The sequence below is a fragment of the Dermacentor silvarum genome, chromosome 2 (assembly GCF_013339745.2).
Source record: "Dermacentor silvarum isolate Dsil-2018 chromosome 2, BIME_Dsil_1.4, whole genome shotgun sequence".
Classification (NCBI taxonomy): domain Eukaryota; kingdom Metazoa; phylum Arthropoda; class Arachnida; order Ixodida; family Ixodidae; genus Dermacentor; species Dermacentor silvarum.
The window spans coordinates 113592146-113608557 of record NC_051155.1 but is presented as its reverse complement, the minus strand read 5'-3'; positions in this window follow the sequence as shown (position 1 = coordinate 113608557).

Genomic DNA, 16412 nt, shown 5'->3' with positions numbered 1-16412 from the left:
CTCAAAAAAAAAGGCATTGCAGTAGAAGAAAAATTTGTGTTGGTCAGGGCCATTTACCGAGGGACTGCCGCCTTTCCTCGGTGAGCGCTTTACACTTGCATAAGGTGGAAAAGGCATTGGCCCCTTGACCGATCGACGGACCCAGACAAAGTTTCCTTTAACTGCGTAGCGTTTTTTTTTCAGCTTAGTATTACTGTCAGGAGGACGACGATTTCCCCTTTCATGAACATCAGTCGACCTGTGGCGACAATGTTGATTTACCAGACCAAGGGCTGTTCCAATAATTATTTGCATAGTTTTGACTTGTACACTGAATAATTATTCGCAATCTAAAGACGAGATTTCTGTTACAGCACCGTGGTATAGCAGCGACATGAAACATGAATCCCAGGATGGTCACTAACTTTTGATGTAAAGGGATAAATGGGATAAAAACAAGCAAACGCGGCAGCGTGAATTCTTTAAAACACCCGGAACACTTTGGTTGCCATTTCTTCTCGTACTCTTAATATCCATTTTACTGCGAAGAACAGATTTAAATACCAGGCATATCGCGGAATGTGCGCCGAGAACAAAAGTCCAAGGCTGACGTGGGGAAAAAGCAGCTGCTACGTAGGAGAGACTGTTTCCAAGTGCGCAGAGCCTTTAATCGGATTGAGAATGGAATGCTTAAAGCATAGAAACAGAATGAAAAGTGAAAAAAAAACACAAGTATCTGTAGGCGGTGAAAGGGGTGTCAGTGTTATCAAAATTCGTAAGAAAAAATTACAAAATGAGCACGGAAACGATTTAATTCTGTCATTCAAATCCCCCTTTGCCTTATCGGGCATTGCCAAGAGCAGCAGATTTTTGGGGCCGAAATTGAAATCCCTCGAGCTGGTACAGAATCCAAAGCAAAATAAATGTAATGGCGAGAGCGTTGGGAAAAGGGGAAAATGGTTTTCAGGAAAGTGAAGCCGGCTTTGAGTGCCGCTATTCGTCCATAGCTGGTTGTCTCAACGTATTCGTAAGCAAAACGTGTCTTTCCGCTTGGGGAACTGGTTCATATTGCTCTGCGCCTGGACGACAAATTTCATACAGCCTGAGATTTGCGCCACACAACCAGGACTATCTGCTCTCTATGCTACAACAGAGTTCCGGTTTTCTCATTACAGTTTCTACGTACACTACGCTTAACAAAAGTTTTACATCCATCAGTTGTTTCCTGGCACCGAAGAGAATTTGATAAGCGCCAGAGCCACATTTTGCTTCCTTCTAAGACAGAGATTGCGAATCGAAAACGATCATGCCAGTGGGCTGCAGTGAAAAGCTCATCGAGGAGAAACAGCTGTCCAGTTTTGTTATATCCAGAAGATTTTTCGAAAAAAGGTAAAGAATTCAAAATGGTGCCTACATGTGATGTCGCTACGAAACAGAATGTTGCTTTATCTATAATGTTTTCTAAACGCTACGTCCACGTTCCAGCTGCTTAGCTGCGTCTATACAGAAAATGGACCGTTGTTTACTTGGAAGTTGTCGGACGAACACATATATTAGGAGGAAGCGTGATTCGGGAAGCATATTACGATGCTATTTGAGTGCCTCTTACATAGGCGAAATGCTAACGCTATTAGGCGAAAAACAACGTCCCGCGATAGGAACTGGTGCCATCGAGAGTCGTTTTGAGGCCAAATTATTGGGTTCCTTGGAGACTGGAACGAAATGCGAGTTGTCTCGCCATATGGCCTACGGTGAAGTCTGGCCTGATGGCCTGCGGTGCTTTAGGGATTTCCGTTCTTTGTCTGCTACTTTGCATGAAAATAAAGCTAAACGTGATTCGTTGAAACATTCCGAAAGGTTTTTAATATTTTCGTGTCCGGAAGCGTGAAATATCTAATATTTAGTTCCCCTTATTGCGTAGAATTGAAGCAATACCGAGATTTTATATTTTCGGTCTATCAAGATCTGGCTCTGAGGGTTGCTAATAGTCTCGGTCTAGGTGGAAAGCGCGTTGTTGACGCTTGTTGACACCTACTACCAGAATGTGAGTGCGCTTCTCTCTTGCCAGCAAGAATAATATTACTGGCAGGTATATTTTGGCATTCTCTGGAATGTCTTTACCATGCCAACTAAGGTTCATTATTGTATAACATTAGCATCTTTGTTTTAACAGAAGCAAATGAACTTGAAGGATATAAAAGACCAGGAGGACCATGTCTCCAATGCTCTGTCTGCTGTTCAGTTTCATTTTATGTGTTACTAATTATTTTTCGAACTTATCCGATTGTTGGCCAATCCCCCGTAGTGGGATTGTTGGCCAATCCCCAGAGCCCTTGATAAAAGCAAACCGACCGACTGACCGATCATCTAGACACAGCAGCTTGGTCAACAGCCCGTAACACTTTTGTAAAAGTGCGGGGTACCCCAAACAACAACGTAACGGAAACCACTCGTGCTTCGCTGAAGTCCAAGCTTTGCTATATTTCCACCTTCACCATCCGAGAGGCCTCACGACGGAGACGTCCGCGGAGAAGCACAACATATTTGTGGCTATCACTGGGATCCATGCGCTTTTGCTGGAAAAGGGTGCTAAGATGTAGAGGAGCGGTACACCCACTACAGCCAATTAGCAGGTACAACATGGGGTTTGCAACCAGCCACCTCTCAAAAGTGGCCCTTTGTGTCCACCGACACCACTCCTTAGTTGCTTAAAAAGCTCGAGGAGATGTGGAAGAGAGTAGGGTTTTCAGATTTTAGCGTGGAGTAAATGTTGGCGAATTATGTGCGATATTCAAAAATATTGATTTCACAAGTTGTTTTAAATGATTTACATTTTGTAACGTTGATAGGTACGGCGTATTTTTTAATTTGTAGTCTGCTGTTTGCTGTGTGATACTAATTTATAGTGCTTGCAATCCTTTGTTACGTTTACGCAATTTGCTTTTATTGTTGGTAGAATGGCGATTTCCTATTTGTTTGGTATTATATTATGCTGAGAATGAGTGTAATACCTCACCTGTATTGTGCCTGTTCGCGGATATAGGCTGCGTCTTTACCACTGAGAGGCAGGGGAAGGGGAACCGCGGAGCACTCCGTGGTTTGTTAAAGCTCTGAATTATACCGGCTTCTTCTGGTAAGCCTCTCGCCTTACGTACAGTGTTACTTGACGCGAATACGGTTCAGAGTTCGAACTTCAGAAAGACTACGCGTGCTCGCGTGGTGCATCTACGCCGGTTGTGTTCGCTTGTTTGTGAGTGCGTATGTCGTGCATCGTGCAAAAAATCTCGAGAACTAGTTAAGAACCGCACAAAGAGCGATGCAGCGAGAAATGCTAGGCCTAACGTTAAGAGACAGGAAGAGAGCGGTGTGGATCATAGAGCAAATGGGGATAGCCGATATTCTAGTTGGCATTAAGAGGAAAAAATGGAGCTGGGCAGCCCATGTAATGCATAGGATGGATAATCGGTCAACCACTAGAGTTACAGAATGGATACCAAGAGAAGGGAAGCGCAGTCGAGGACGGCCGAAAACTTGGTGGGGTGATGAAGTTAGAAAATTTGTAGGCGCAAGTTGGATTCAGCTACAAAGCTACAATGTGCTTTCTCAACGAATTGAACGCGAAACGTTAGAACATTTTGATCACATCCCCAGCACTTTATAGTCGCTGAAAAATTGCAGAACCTATTTCTTCCTCTAGTAAAGAAAGTACGGGGCTTCACCTGCCTGACTTCCTCTATATTTCGCTCCTGTTCCACTAACAATTCATAAAATACGTGTGAGAAATTTGCTTCAAATCTCATTAAGAAGCGGCGATTGCTTTCGTGTTTATGGCAAACTACTCTTGAAGACATTTTCTATCGTATGGTACACGATAAGAGGCTGCTTAGCACTATAGCTCTCCGCGGGTAAGTTTATTACTCTGCTTCATGACTCGCGGCTCGTCGTTTCACCGCATAATTGATGTACGTCATGATAGGCGGCTCAGTCATATAGTTTACCTGTTTTCTTTTATCATCAGGAGATGCCGTGGCCTGGGGATGGATCACTAGGAGAGCGTATCTGATTTATAATGCGCTAGGTGAGTCCTTCGCTGCTTGACAGACCAGTGGCCGGCACTGCAATGTTCTTTCAGGCAATGCATATATTGAGACCGGAGTTTTCTTGGAGCTTCCTAAGCTCTTGTGGCAGCCAACTAAATGAGCTACAAGTTTCCGTAATTGACTTAAGTGAACCTGGCTGTAAATTTTCGTAGAAGAATTAAGTGGGCAACACGTTACATCAAGCAGCACGACGTGTTTTGCTCTTCAAAGAGCCTAGTGGGTAACTTGACGGCCACTTGTATTCTTTTGGATGGTCACTGATAAATGAAGGATAGTTTTGGGCCGTTAGATTGCACAAACCTATGATTCTTGTACTGGGAGGGAGGGCTTGAATTTAATGGTTTAGTAAACAACATTCCACTTGACTCAGCTTTAAAGTAAAAATACAGAAGACCTAATTATCTGTCTTGTCAACAAACAGAAATGATTCGAAGAGCGCCGTATTTTTGTGTCAAAATCCTGCGAACACACAGACAGCAAGCCAGATGAAGCATAGGTGATGGTAATTGTTATGATCGACTAAACCGCGCGCGTAATGAGGAAGATGTGGGCTCAGCCTTCACTTGGTGGCAAGTTATACTCGTATTTTGTCCACTTTGCCCTTTGCCGTAATATTTTTCTACATGTCAATTACATATAGCAAATACCTTCCCATATACTTGATGTGGTTTCACTGTCAGTTTATTCGTATGGATGTGGGAAGACAACAGTTGTTAGATGTACCTGTTCCCGTGGAGGTTTACTATTTTTTCTAGCGCAGGCTTTTTGGCATAGAAACTGAGTCCTTGCTGAACACTGGCATCAATGGCATAGAATATTGGATGCATGAATTCAGGTGAGACGGCGGGTGCATACGAATTTTTTATATAAAAAAGCGGTATATCTGGAGAAAACAATGAAACAATACGCAATAGACGACGGCAATCTATACTTTACTCTGTAAGAGAATTATCTGGCTTACAATGTGAGAATGATTGCTACTTCCACTGTAAGATGTCATAATTATTACAACGATAAATCGATGACTTACTTGTGCCAACATATTTAGCTGCTCAATCGAGCTCTCCAAAGAAGAACCCCTGAAACACTCTTTTGACGCTACTCAGAAGTACTTCTGCAAAAACCGAATTCGCTCAAGTGCTATAGAAAGCCGCCAAATATCAGTAAAAGGAGTACCGAAATACAGTAGCAGGCAGCAATGTTACGCCTATAAACTGAAAAAGAGCTTCGAGTGGAAACATAAATTAGGATGTATTAAGGGGAGCAGAAAACATTACGACTGAAGATGCGCAAGGTAAAATAATATTGGTGGCATCCTATGAAAACTCGTATCAGCCCTCGCATGGGAATCTTTGGAGGACCAAAAAGTGCGTCTTCGAATGGCATAAAGCTTTCACCATTGGCCAGGCATACAATGCAGGCCGCCTGAACTGTAGGATACCTCGCTCTTATATATCGAGTGCACCAAATGGGATACGCCTCCACCTCCGCGAAATGCAGCCATATAATAGAGGTATCTTTTGTTGTTGTTGTTGTTTTAGGAGAGAAGACACCCCGTGATGTATAAAAAAACTCAATTCAATGGCGAAGCCCCGAAACGAATACCTTGATGTGGTTGGCACTAGAAAAAAATTTTTGAAAGCCATTACGGCTACCTTTGCAAATGCCTCTGGCGGCGTTCGCTTCCACATATTTGAGAGTTGGTTTACAGAACTGGTAGCTGAGTTTTACATTAAAACACTCAAATTTGGATAAGGTATTCGTACTTCCTGGATGTTTGGCTGTAGTTCAATCTATACCTTCAATATGGCAATGTGCGTTCCTTGGCCAAGGAACGCACGTTTTATGGCCATTTGATATGTCGGCTCTTGGGCTGCAGGAGTATACGTCCGGCCGTTTTTGAGGAATATTGGCGCTATTCGCGGGAAGAAATCCTGCCGCAACAAAGAAAGGGACCTACTAGAGACATCGCTTTGGACAGTGAACAAGATATTATTACAATAGTGAATGAAAATCCACATTTCCTTTAATAAATGCACTTATACAAAAACCTCAAAACCGGTTTATGTGACTTAGAATGTTGCCACATTCAATATTCGGCACGTTGAGAAAAAGTGAGATCTCGCACACGGCAGAAAAGAAGATGCTTGATTGCTTTTCAGTTTGTCTAAATAAAGTGACCTGCCCTGTTTTCCAGTTCCTGCAGTTTGTGCATCGTAGCACTGGTGGAGGTGCTGAATAAATGTTTGGGGCGAATGTCAACAGCCCCACATCCAGCCCAGGATAATGTTCGCGCGTCGACACACCCGTTCAGCGTGCCAGCCATCGCCTACAATGCCTAAGCCGGGAATTTGATCCCCTACCAGGAAGTCTGCCTGTGACCACGACCGTTCAAGACATGGCTGAATAAGGCCCTGCAGAGGTTACCCTTTTGATTCATCCATCTCCCGTGAGCTTCCATGGCAACGTCTACGAGGATGCAGAAGACTGGCTTGAGGAGTACGAGCATGTAGCCAAGTATAATGAGTGGCACGAAGGACAGAAGTTATCCCACGTGCATTTCTCTCTTGAAGAGGGCGCCCGCACGGGGTTGGTAAATCGCGTAGGAAACCAGCCAAGCTGGGACGAGGTCCGCCGCCACTTGTTCGATACGTACGGCTGCACAGAAAGGCGAGACCACGCGCAGCGCTTTCTCGAATCAAGGATTCAAAAGCCGAAGGAAACTGTCGCCGTGTCTGCCGTGGACGTAACTCGTCTTTTTCGCCGTGCAGACCCCGATATGTCCGGGACACAAAAAAAAAAAACAAAAAAACTCATGCGTGGCGTAATTTAGACGCTGTTTTCCGGTCTTGAGCAGAACCCGCCGGGATGTGTCGATGAATTTATTAAGGAATCGACAGCCGTAGAGTGCGCGTTACATCTACGCTGCCGCCAGTATGATCGCTTGACTAGTGGTGGACCGACAAGCACCGTAGCAGTGACGGTCACAGACGAAGGTTGCTTGCGCCGGCGGATACGCGAAATTGTACAGGAAGAGATTAATAAACTCACTGTCACGTGAAGTGAATTCACAGCTGTGTCGGTGGCTGAAGTTGTGTGCCAAAAATAAGGCAAGCGTTTTCGACTCCCGAGCCAAATCCCGAGACGTGGCAGCTCAGCTACGCCGATGTTGTCCGTCGACCGCCACCTCCGATGCCGACGCCGCGGTATCACCAGTCACCACCGACGCCGCAATCACCACTGGCATCACCTTGGCACGACAGGAAACAACCGATGCGACCACTTCTTCGCAAAACACATTTGGTGCACAGGAGACTATAGTCCCTTGTGCTTCCACAGTGGGGAAGTGGGCCACATCTGCCGTCATTGCCCTTATCGCGTGGCAGGGCACCAATGATTTCCATCCACTGCTTCTCGTCGTGTTTTTGACGGCAGCCGAGCGAACATCGACGCGAATTCAACGATCTGGCGAGCCGATTCTCCCGGTTTTCCGCTTCCCATCTCCGGGACATCTTTTCCCGCCTGCCCGACACAGTTCCACCGACGTGTCCCGAGGGAGATGTCCCAGCTCACACCGGATAAACTGAAGGCTGCGACCCCAGGGGGGAAGCTTGTCACACGTTCAATTTGCCGAAAACCTCCCATTACCCTCGAACGAGCAGCCGATGCAGCAGGATGATTTGACGACAGACGAAATTGTTAGCGCCGATATTACTGTATCAATTGACGGCCACGACGTGACGGTGCTGGTTGACACTGGCACGTAGTTTTCAATAAGTGAGAAACTGGCGGACACACTTCACAAAGTGAAAATGGAGTGGACGGGGCCACACATTATATGCGCTGGAGGCCAGCTACTGACGCCGATTGGCAAGTGTACTGCAAGGATCACCATAGGTGATTCGTCATTCGTCGCAAATTTTGTTATTCTTCCCGACTGTTGCAAAGATGTCATCTTACGTATAGACTTCTTACGCGAGTACGGCGCCGTCATCTACATACCAAACGGTATACTAACCTTTTCTGTGGACTGATGTGCAGGGCTACAACGCAAATTTGTGCACAACATAGACGACGTGACCGTACAACCGTTACCTTGCCGTCTTGTTTGCGACACAGGTGCGACACAGATTACACTGGAGAAATCTTGCCGAGCAGATAATTACGCTTTTGCTCACTCAAGGTTGTTGCCATTCCCCGAAGTATCGTCAAATTTAGTAATGCATGGGTAAGCCGAAGTACTGACGACAAATTTCAGCAAGGAACGACGACACATTGCGAAAGGCGCAGCAGTTGCTTACCTCGATGAGATTGTGGAATTCCGCGAATGCTTTGCATTACAACAGTGACAGCAAGCCACATTGGAACCGTTACCTGTTTTAGACGTAAGTGCAAGCTTATCACGAGCGGGAAGGCAACGCCTTGAGGACCTGCTGCACCATTTTCATGATTGTTTCTCGTCGACATTCAGAGTCGATCAGAGGCCACTGACGAAGTACCGGATTATCACGGAGGAGACAGCGAGACCAATCCGAAAGAACCCGTACCATGTAGCACCGAAAGATCGTGAAGCGATTCAAGAGCACGTGAAGAAAATGCTCGACGGTGACGTTATCCAGCCCACAAAAAGCCCGTGGGCATCGCCGGAAGTGATTGTCAAAAAGAAAGACGGCAGTCTACGTCTTTGTGTCGACCACCGCAAGCTGATCCGGGTGACAAAGAAAGACGTACACCCATGAAAGCGTATTGACGATGCTCTGGACAGGCTGAGGCATGCCCGCTACTTCTCGTCGATGGACATAAAAGGTGGCTATTGGCAAATCGAGGTTGACGAGAGAGACAGAGAATAGACTGCTTTCGTAACGCCTGATGGGCTCTACGAATTCAAGGTCCGGCCTTTCGGTTTATGTTCAGCTCCAGCAACTTTTCAGCGAATCATGGATACGGTTCTTGTAACGTGCTGCTCATTTGGCACGCCACACGTTTTTTTTTCTTCTTAAATTGGCATTTCCACAATACTGAACTAAATAACGTTCCTAGTCACGTTCCTATTTTGATGTGCTAAATTCCGCGTTGCATTGTTTTCTCAATAGAAAGAGGATAACCTACAGACATCACCTAAATGTCGCATGTTCTTGCAAGCACCTTTATTTATGTGAAATAATAATGCAGTTATACAGTGCAACGTGCCCCAACAGTTTGTACAGTTTAGTGACAGGTTCCTTTCGTCTCCCCTGTGGTCTCGACTCCATTATTGGTCTGTGTGACCATAGGGTTGTCTGAAGAGCATAGGCCCATCTGACCAATGTAACTTCTGCCCCCATGATAGCGCGATCCAGCAAACCAGGCTGTGCGCTCCCATAACCAACCGATTAAGGGGATAGGTAGGACGAGCTATAAGTCTACTTTCGGACTGGCAGCCTTACGTGCAAGGCGGCGTCACTTTAACGAAAGCAGATATGACCCCAGTACCGGCCGGTCGCTTTTTGGACGATTTTGTTCATATAAAAGATATGCTCGGATTAAGAGGAGCTATAGGGAGATTTTTTGCGCTTTTATTGCGTTCTTTATTGTTGCTGGGCTTCCTCACAATTTTGAGGAGGCCATTTGCAAAAGGCGATCCGGAGCTACCCGGATTTCTCGAGGCATTGTATCTGCATTGAAAAGCTAGTGTACACAATGTGATCTTTCAATATATCCGACAAATTTCAACAGCTTTTTTTTTACTTTTTGACTACCTTTGAGTGCGCGGAACAATGCGGCAAGAGTGGCTTAATAATTCTGGATTAGAACATCGAACGAACACTGCTGCACATAAAACGTTATTCTGGTATTGAGGCACTCCCCTATGGTGTCTTGTGTGCCACTATAGCGCACTTTATGGGCTCAAAACTGCTCAAAACACATAGGAAGGCTCACACTGCCGTATTGGAATTGTGATTGCTTGTGAGGAAAATAACTTGGAGATCGCGGCAAAAGCAAAACTTTTTCTATACAAGCTGCATTTCGAGCCGTTGTGTGCCTGTCTTTCTTACTGCGGAAGTAAAATGACGCCATATACAAGCACTCTAAATTATTCATATGCACCCTGTCTCTAAGCTGTTATATATTTTACTACGGCATCCACTACAGCACCCCTCTTAGCCTTAGTGTTGCTTTGGGATGTTACATGCAATAAATTGATCAGTCAATCGATAAGTTGTGAATCAAACAATCAGCTAATCAAGCCATGTACAATTGCCCTTTTCTCGTTCAAGAAGTTATGTAGGCCACGTACGCTTTTTATCTGTCTATAGCGTGCATTTGAACGTTTATGTAGGAACTCCGAGCTCGCAGAAATCCACACACTAAGGGCCCATTCACACTTGCGACTAGGCGAGGTCGCGCGACCAATTGCGATTGGCGACCAGAAAACTACTCAAGACGAACGATGTTCAGACTTATAAATGCGACCGACGAGTCTCTAAACCGAAATGTATCACGATATCCCGTTCACGTCTGCTTGAAATGTCATCGCCGCGTAAAATAAGCGTCAGCGTATACGGACGTCCTGTTCCTTCTCATCTGATTGGTTCAGCTGTTCTGCGACTGTGGTCGCGCGACTGAAAAATCGAGCAGTGAGCGACTGGCCCGAAACGGTCGCATTTCAAGAAAAGCGACCATTTGCGACTACTTGCGACTGATCGCTTTGCGACCAACTTGGTCGCGCGACCTCGCCTAGTCGCAAGTGTGAATGGGCCCTATATCTTTAGAAAAGATTTGTGGCGTTTGTATGCCCAGCTGCTTTAAGTCTTTCATATTAGCAGTCAGCATTAAAAACACAAAAAGAAACAAACATCATTAAAGCCCTAAATCTAATGGCCGTCTCGGCATCTCTTTAGCACCTGTAGACTCGCCTCAGCCATTCACGCTGCCCCTGATGCGCCAAACCTACCCCATTTGGTAGACGATGCCATCATTTGCCACTTCCCTAATAAACCTCCTCAGCAGCACCACCTTCGCCAAAGGAAGATGACCTGAAGTAGAATTTTTCCTGTTCAAATTTTTCTTCTTCTTTATTCCAGCCTTAATTATCACTTCAACCTTGGCGCACACAGTAGACCCTAACAAATGGCGTGCAGGCCCCTTCGCAAAATCTTCTGCAATCCTATGGAGCCACGCTGCTCTGCGTGGGAGACAATTTACATTGCTTAAACTGAGGGATCTCACCGCTCTGTTTGGTGTCACCGAGGGCCATGGTGAGCGTGCAAACACCAGTTGACATTGACCGACGGCTCTCGTCTGCGGTTCATCCATAGACGGGCGTCAAACATGCACATATGTGAACGCTGCAATATAATTCTGTTTGACATGCGAAAAAAAGAATTTCTGGCGACGATTTCGTCTTGGCTATTCTTTTTGCATTTCTGTAATTTGCCATCATTCTTTTTGGTCCCCTCTAAAATATAAAGGGCCCACTGGACTTTCTTTTTTCTTTCATAGAAAGCGGAATCTTTGAAGCAACTCAGAAACAGAAGCAGAGCCTAGAAGTTACGAAAATACAATAGAAAGACGTTCGCCCAACATCCGTAGCGAACGTTTGTCAACTTTCAAATAGGAATGGTCGTGTCCTCGGGGTAACCCGAGACGGCGGGATGGAGAGAAGAGATAATGGCTCAATCGAAAGAGAACAGGTAATGCTAGAAAGAATTGCGTTCGGAAAGCCGTGCCGAGAATGGAAAGCCAGACGAATCTAGCTAAAATTGATGACGTGGATTTCCTGTGGTCGCTCGGCTTCCGCTCGTTCAGTTTTCCTATTCGTTGAACGCTTCGGCATAAGGTACTTTCTTTTATGTTTGTGGAGTGTTTTTTTTTTTTTTTGTAGCCCAAATGTTTCACGCATTGGTTTTTTCACGCTCATCTCCTACGTCGTTACTTCATGATTTCTCGACACAGAAGTCCTCGTGGCGCGGTCCACGGGATGGTCGACAAGTTACAATTGTTACGCCCTCACAAGAGGTGATGGAGATGCGCGTATACTATAGCGCGGTGATGGTGCTACTACGGCGTTCCCTGCCCAGAAAAGAGGTTATGGAAATTTTTCATGCACAAATTTTCATTGAAGCGCCAAACATTACGTTTACACCTGGTACCATTCAGCTTCTGGCCTTTTATTGTTTTAAATCGTTAAGATTATGCAGCTTATAATTTACAAAAACCTTTATAGAAATGAGAATCTCGCCCAATATTTAGTTGACATATCTGTTAAGGCTTGCGATGATGGTTTATATAGGGTAATTTTTCCCGCGTTTTCAATCATTGAGTGTATCACAGGGCATTAAACAGCGTCCCTCTTGTTCGCGCTTTCTTTCAAACCTCAATGTTGGGATCGCAGATATGTTCTGCTTCATATTGAAATAAAATGTCACAACTGGACATTTGTTTTCAGTAGCTGAAAAAATTAAAAAGTTGTCGCAGTTTCACCCGAAAGGCGAAGCATCAATTGCGATAGCAAATTTGTAGAGAGCTATACGGAGTAATGATATTAGCTTTATCAGCTGTATAAACTTGGACATGCAGCAGCATCGGCAACACGCAGGACTGTTGTCGGCGCCATCGGCGTTTTGCCCGCGTTCGCTCAAAATGCGTGCGGCATTGGTGACTGTTGCCGGAGCCTCTGATATAAATAGGCACTGCGTGCCGCAGCTAAACGTCGCCTCCCTTCCCTCCCCCTCCCCCACGGCCTCTCGCTCGTCGGAAGAAGGCGCGTTTGCTCTACATACATGGTGATTGTGAAGGAGAACAGAGACGCCTACTTCTGCAGCCCTTAAGCGAGCACGGCGCAGAATTGGCGCTGAGCCGTGCTCCCTCAAGGGCTGCAGAAGATAGCGCCAACCTTTCCCTTTCCCTCAAGAACCACTTATCATCGGCGCAGAACGCGCGTTTGTTCTCCGCCGTGCGTTCACTTCCCCGTGAAAGACGCGCCCCTCGCGCCCTTTCACTCGCACATACAGCGTTCGGCGCGCGGCGACGATTTCTTCTCCAAATGACGTCATACGGAACCTCACGGCGACGGCGACGCCGACGGCAGAAATCTGCTTTTGAGTGTCCATATAATTGCTATCGCAATAAAAAAATCAATGGAAGATTAGCATTCAATAAAGAGAGTAGGAATGTTGCACCTATAGCAGTGTGAAAAGAGCCTTTCAACTAGCCCCTAAACGCGCAGTTCAGACTAAGTCTTTGAAGATATATGAATTCCATCGTTTATTTTTTATGTGTGTCTACGTGATCACATCATTCAGTCCGCTTCTGACACATTATTAAACTTGAACATGTAACCTTTATCGGCAGTAGAGAAGCGGCACATTTGGTGCTTTCGGTCGTTTACGTTTATCTGTTTCTTGATTAAATATAATATCTGCTGTTTCGTAAACAAAAAACCTTTTAATTTCATGTCTTCCTTGTTTGCACAAGTAGTGACTGGCATTTCGTGAACACAAATAGCTGTGACGAATTGGCCCTGCAATTTGAGGCAAGATAACTGGGTAGCTGCGGACTTATTGAATTCATTTTTTTCCTCATACACATATTATATCGGATGCATGACAGTACGATATTTTAAGGTTTCACCCTGCCATGAACCTCAGTCTATTTATTAGGAACACAAGCGCCAGCTCCTATGCTTATTGTGTGCAAATTTCATGTTGGGTGGCAAGTTAGCTTCAACTTGATTGCGTGGCTATTTATATACTGCAGGTAAAAGAAACCGAATTCAGCGTATTACTATCGTAAAGCGTGTTTTAGCACTACTTCCTAGAATTCACTTTGTCAAAAGCGAAGGCAGCAAACCGTTATCACTGTTCAATAAAACGTAATGTTATTAGCTATCGCTGTTCAACAGTACCACTGACCAATGAAACTCTCTGGCGCCGACTTGAAGCACTGGGTATGTGCCACTCGGTGTTTGCTGGTCTTTAATGAACCTACTTGATGCCAACTTGGGTCCCTGGTTATGTGCCAGTAGGTGTTAACCGCTCTTCAAAGAGCTTCTTTGATGCCAACTTTGGAAACTAGGTATGTGCCTCTACGAATGCGCCGCTCTACAAGGACAAAACAGATTCCTTAAATTTCTCCCACGCTGAGCGAAATCGAACACACGTCATAATGTTTCCTCAACGACTGCATTGTACGCTTCAGCAGGATGCTCCTCAAGTGCACTGGATATGCGCCGTTTTTAACACGAAATTGTTTTATGCCGGGGTCCACCAAGACTTCACTGACGTATTTCCGTCACGGAAATACGTCATAGAACATAATACAAAGAAAGAAACCAGAAGAAAAAGTCCCACAAACATGCAAAATTTGGAAATCGAACCCACGACCTCTCGGTCCGCGACGATAGATCGCCGAGCGTTTAACCCATTGCGCCACAAACGCATTTGCAGAGAGCTACACAGACGCGCCTTATATATCTAACACTCCTCCGTGTACCCGCGCTCTTGCTCGGGGCGGTGCCGCCGCCTACGAGCAGAAAAGAGAAGTACTGCATTATGACACTAACGCCAGTGAACGCTTCGGTGGTCTCAGCACTACGACGCCTCGATGCCAGCATTCGAAGGGACGCTGGCATCAAGAAGCACTACCAACGCCACTTAGGTGGCGTTCACCGTACTCAGCACAGCGGAGCGTGGCCTCCGCAATTAGCTCTGAAAATGTTTCTGAAGTTGATCGCGGAGGCTGCAATTACGACGCGCTGTACGCGCTGATTTGACTCGGTGACGATTCAGTTACGTGCTTTGTCTTGCGCGTTGTATTAGTGTGTCAGTTACGTGCTTCGTCTTTCGCGTTGTGCTAGCGTGTGCAGCGTAGTGCAGCTTCCATATGCACGACGGTTGCTCATGGTCATCGACGTTGGTAGTCGTGATGGAGGAGACGTGCCACCAGGCGTCAGCGTGGGTGCATCAACGCCTAAGGGCGCTTTAGCCACAAAACACCAATAGACATTATATATCAATGTGCAATAAAACATTAACTACTTCTGTGAAGACACGGTTTCACTTTCGTGTTCTATACCGATTCCTATATAAGAGGGATCAACCACATTTTTTTCAGTGAACGCTTTTTCGTGTGAACAAACTCGGCTTGAGGTGCACTGGGAATGTGCCGCTCTTCAATGATTCTCTTCGCTAACGTGATAACTTGGGTCACTGACTATGGTCCGGGGGGTAAGCGCAAGCGAGGTCATAATTCTCAGCGCTCGCAGGCACCGGTGCGCCACGCTTTTCGGCTCGGAGGCCCCACGCGGGCATCTCAGTAGCGCCACTATATTATGCCATCGTGTCCAGAAAGAAGCGCGGGAGTGGAGCCCGGTTCCCCGCATGACGCGTTTCTAATACCCTTATCACACAGGTAGTCCAACCGCAGTTTAGTTTGACGGCAGTTGAGGCTAACCGCAGTTACACCCAGTCACACAAACAACCTAACCATAGTTATTCCGCTAACCATGGTTCTCGCAAACTGAGGTTGGTCCACCTCAGTCATAGCCGTAAACGGCAAAATGGCGGACCCCAGCTCCGACGCGAGCACCTCGGCTCAGGGCGAAACGTCCTGGCCAAAGCGTGTCAACTGGCCTGCCGCGAGGACGGTGGCCTTGATGCGCACTTGGGAGGAGAACCTCAACGCTTTGCGTGCGAACATCGCGCAACTCGCGTACTGTATACAACACAATGACTGATACTCTCAACTCTACCCTCCGTCCTGCTGGCGGGAGAAGTTCCGTATAACGCAAACAAGTGCGAATAATCTCGATCAACCTCAATAAAAATACTGCCGAGTCGTGTTGCTTTTTATTGGTAACAACTGACGAATTCTGTCGGCAATTTGTGTTACGTGTAAGCGCTGGCTCGAAACCGTCATGCTCCTTGTTCACAACACAGCGACGACCGTTGGAAACAGTGAATGATACACAGCGTTCCTGGGCTAGGCTTTGGCAAATGGCACTGTTCTTGACTTGTGTGATCATTTGAGTAATAGATGTATGCATGTTACACGCCTCTGGGCTGTTTCAATGCTTATCGTCGACTCGCGTTTAGCCGACTTAAGTTAGAACTGCGCTCACGACACGCGTGCAAGTATATCGGTGCCGCAGAAAATTCTGTGTATTTCATGCGAGTAGACATTCATTTACGAATTGTGGCACTTCCTTTGCTAAGGTTTACCTGACAGCTATAACATCTCATATAAATGAAATAAAGCCCGTTCTCCGCATTCATCAGATGGGGAAGAACGGGGGGAAATACAGTGGGCAGAGCATAGAAGAGCACGAACGGGCAAGGACGAAAAGCCACATAA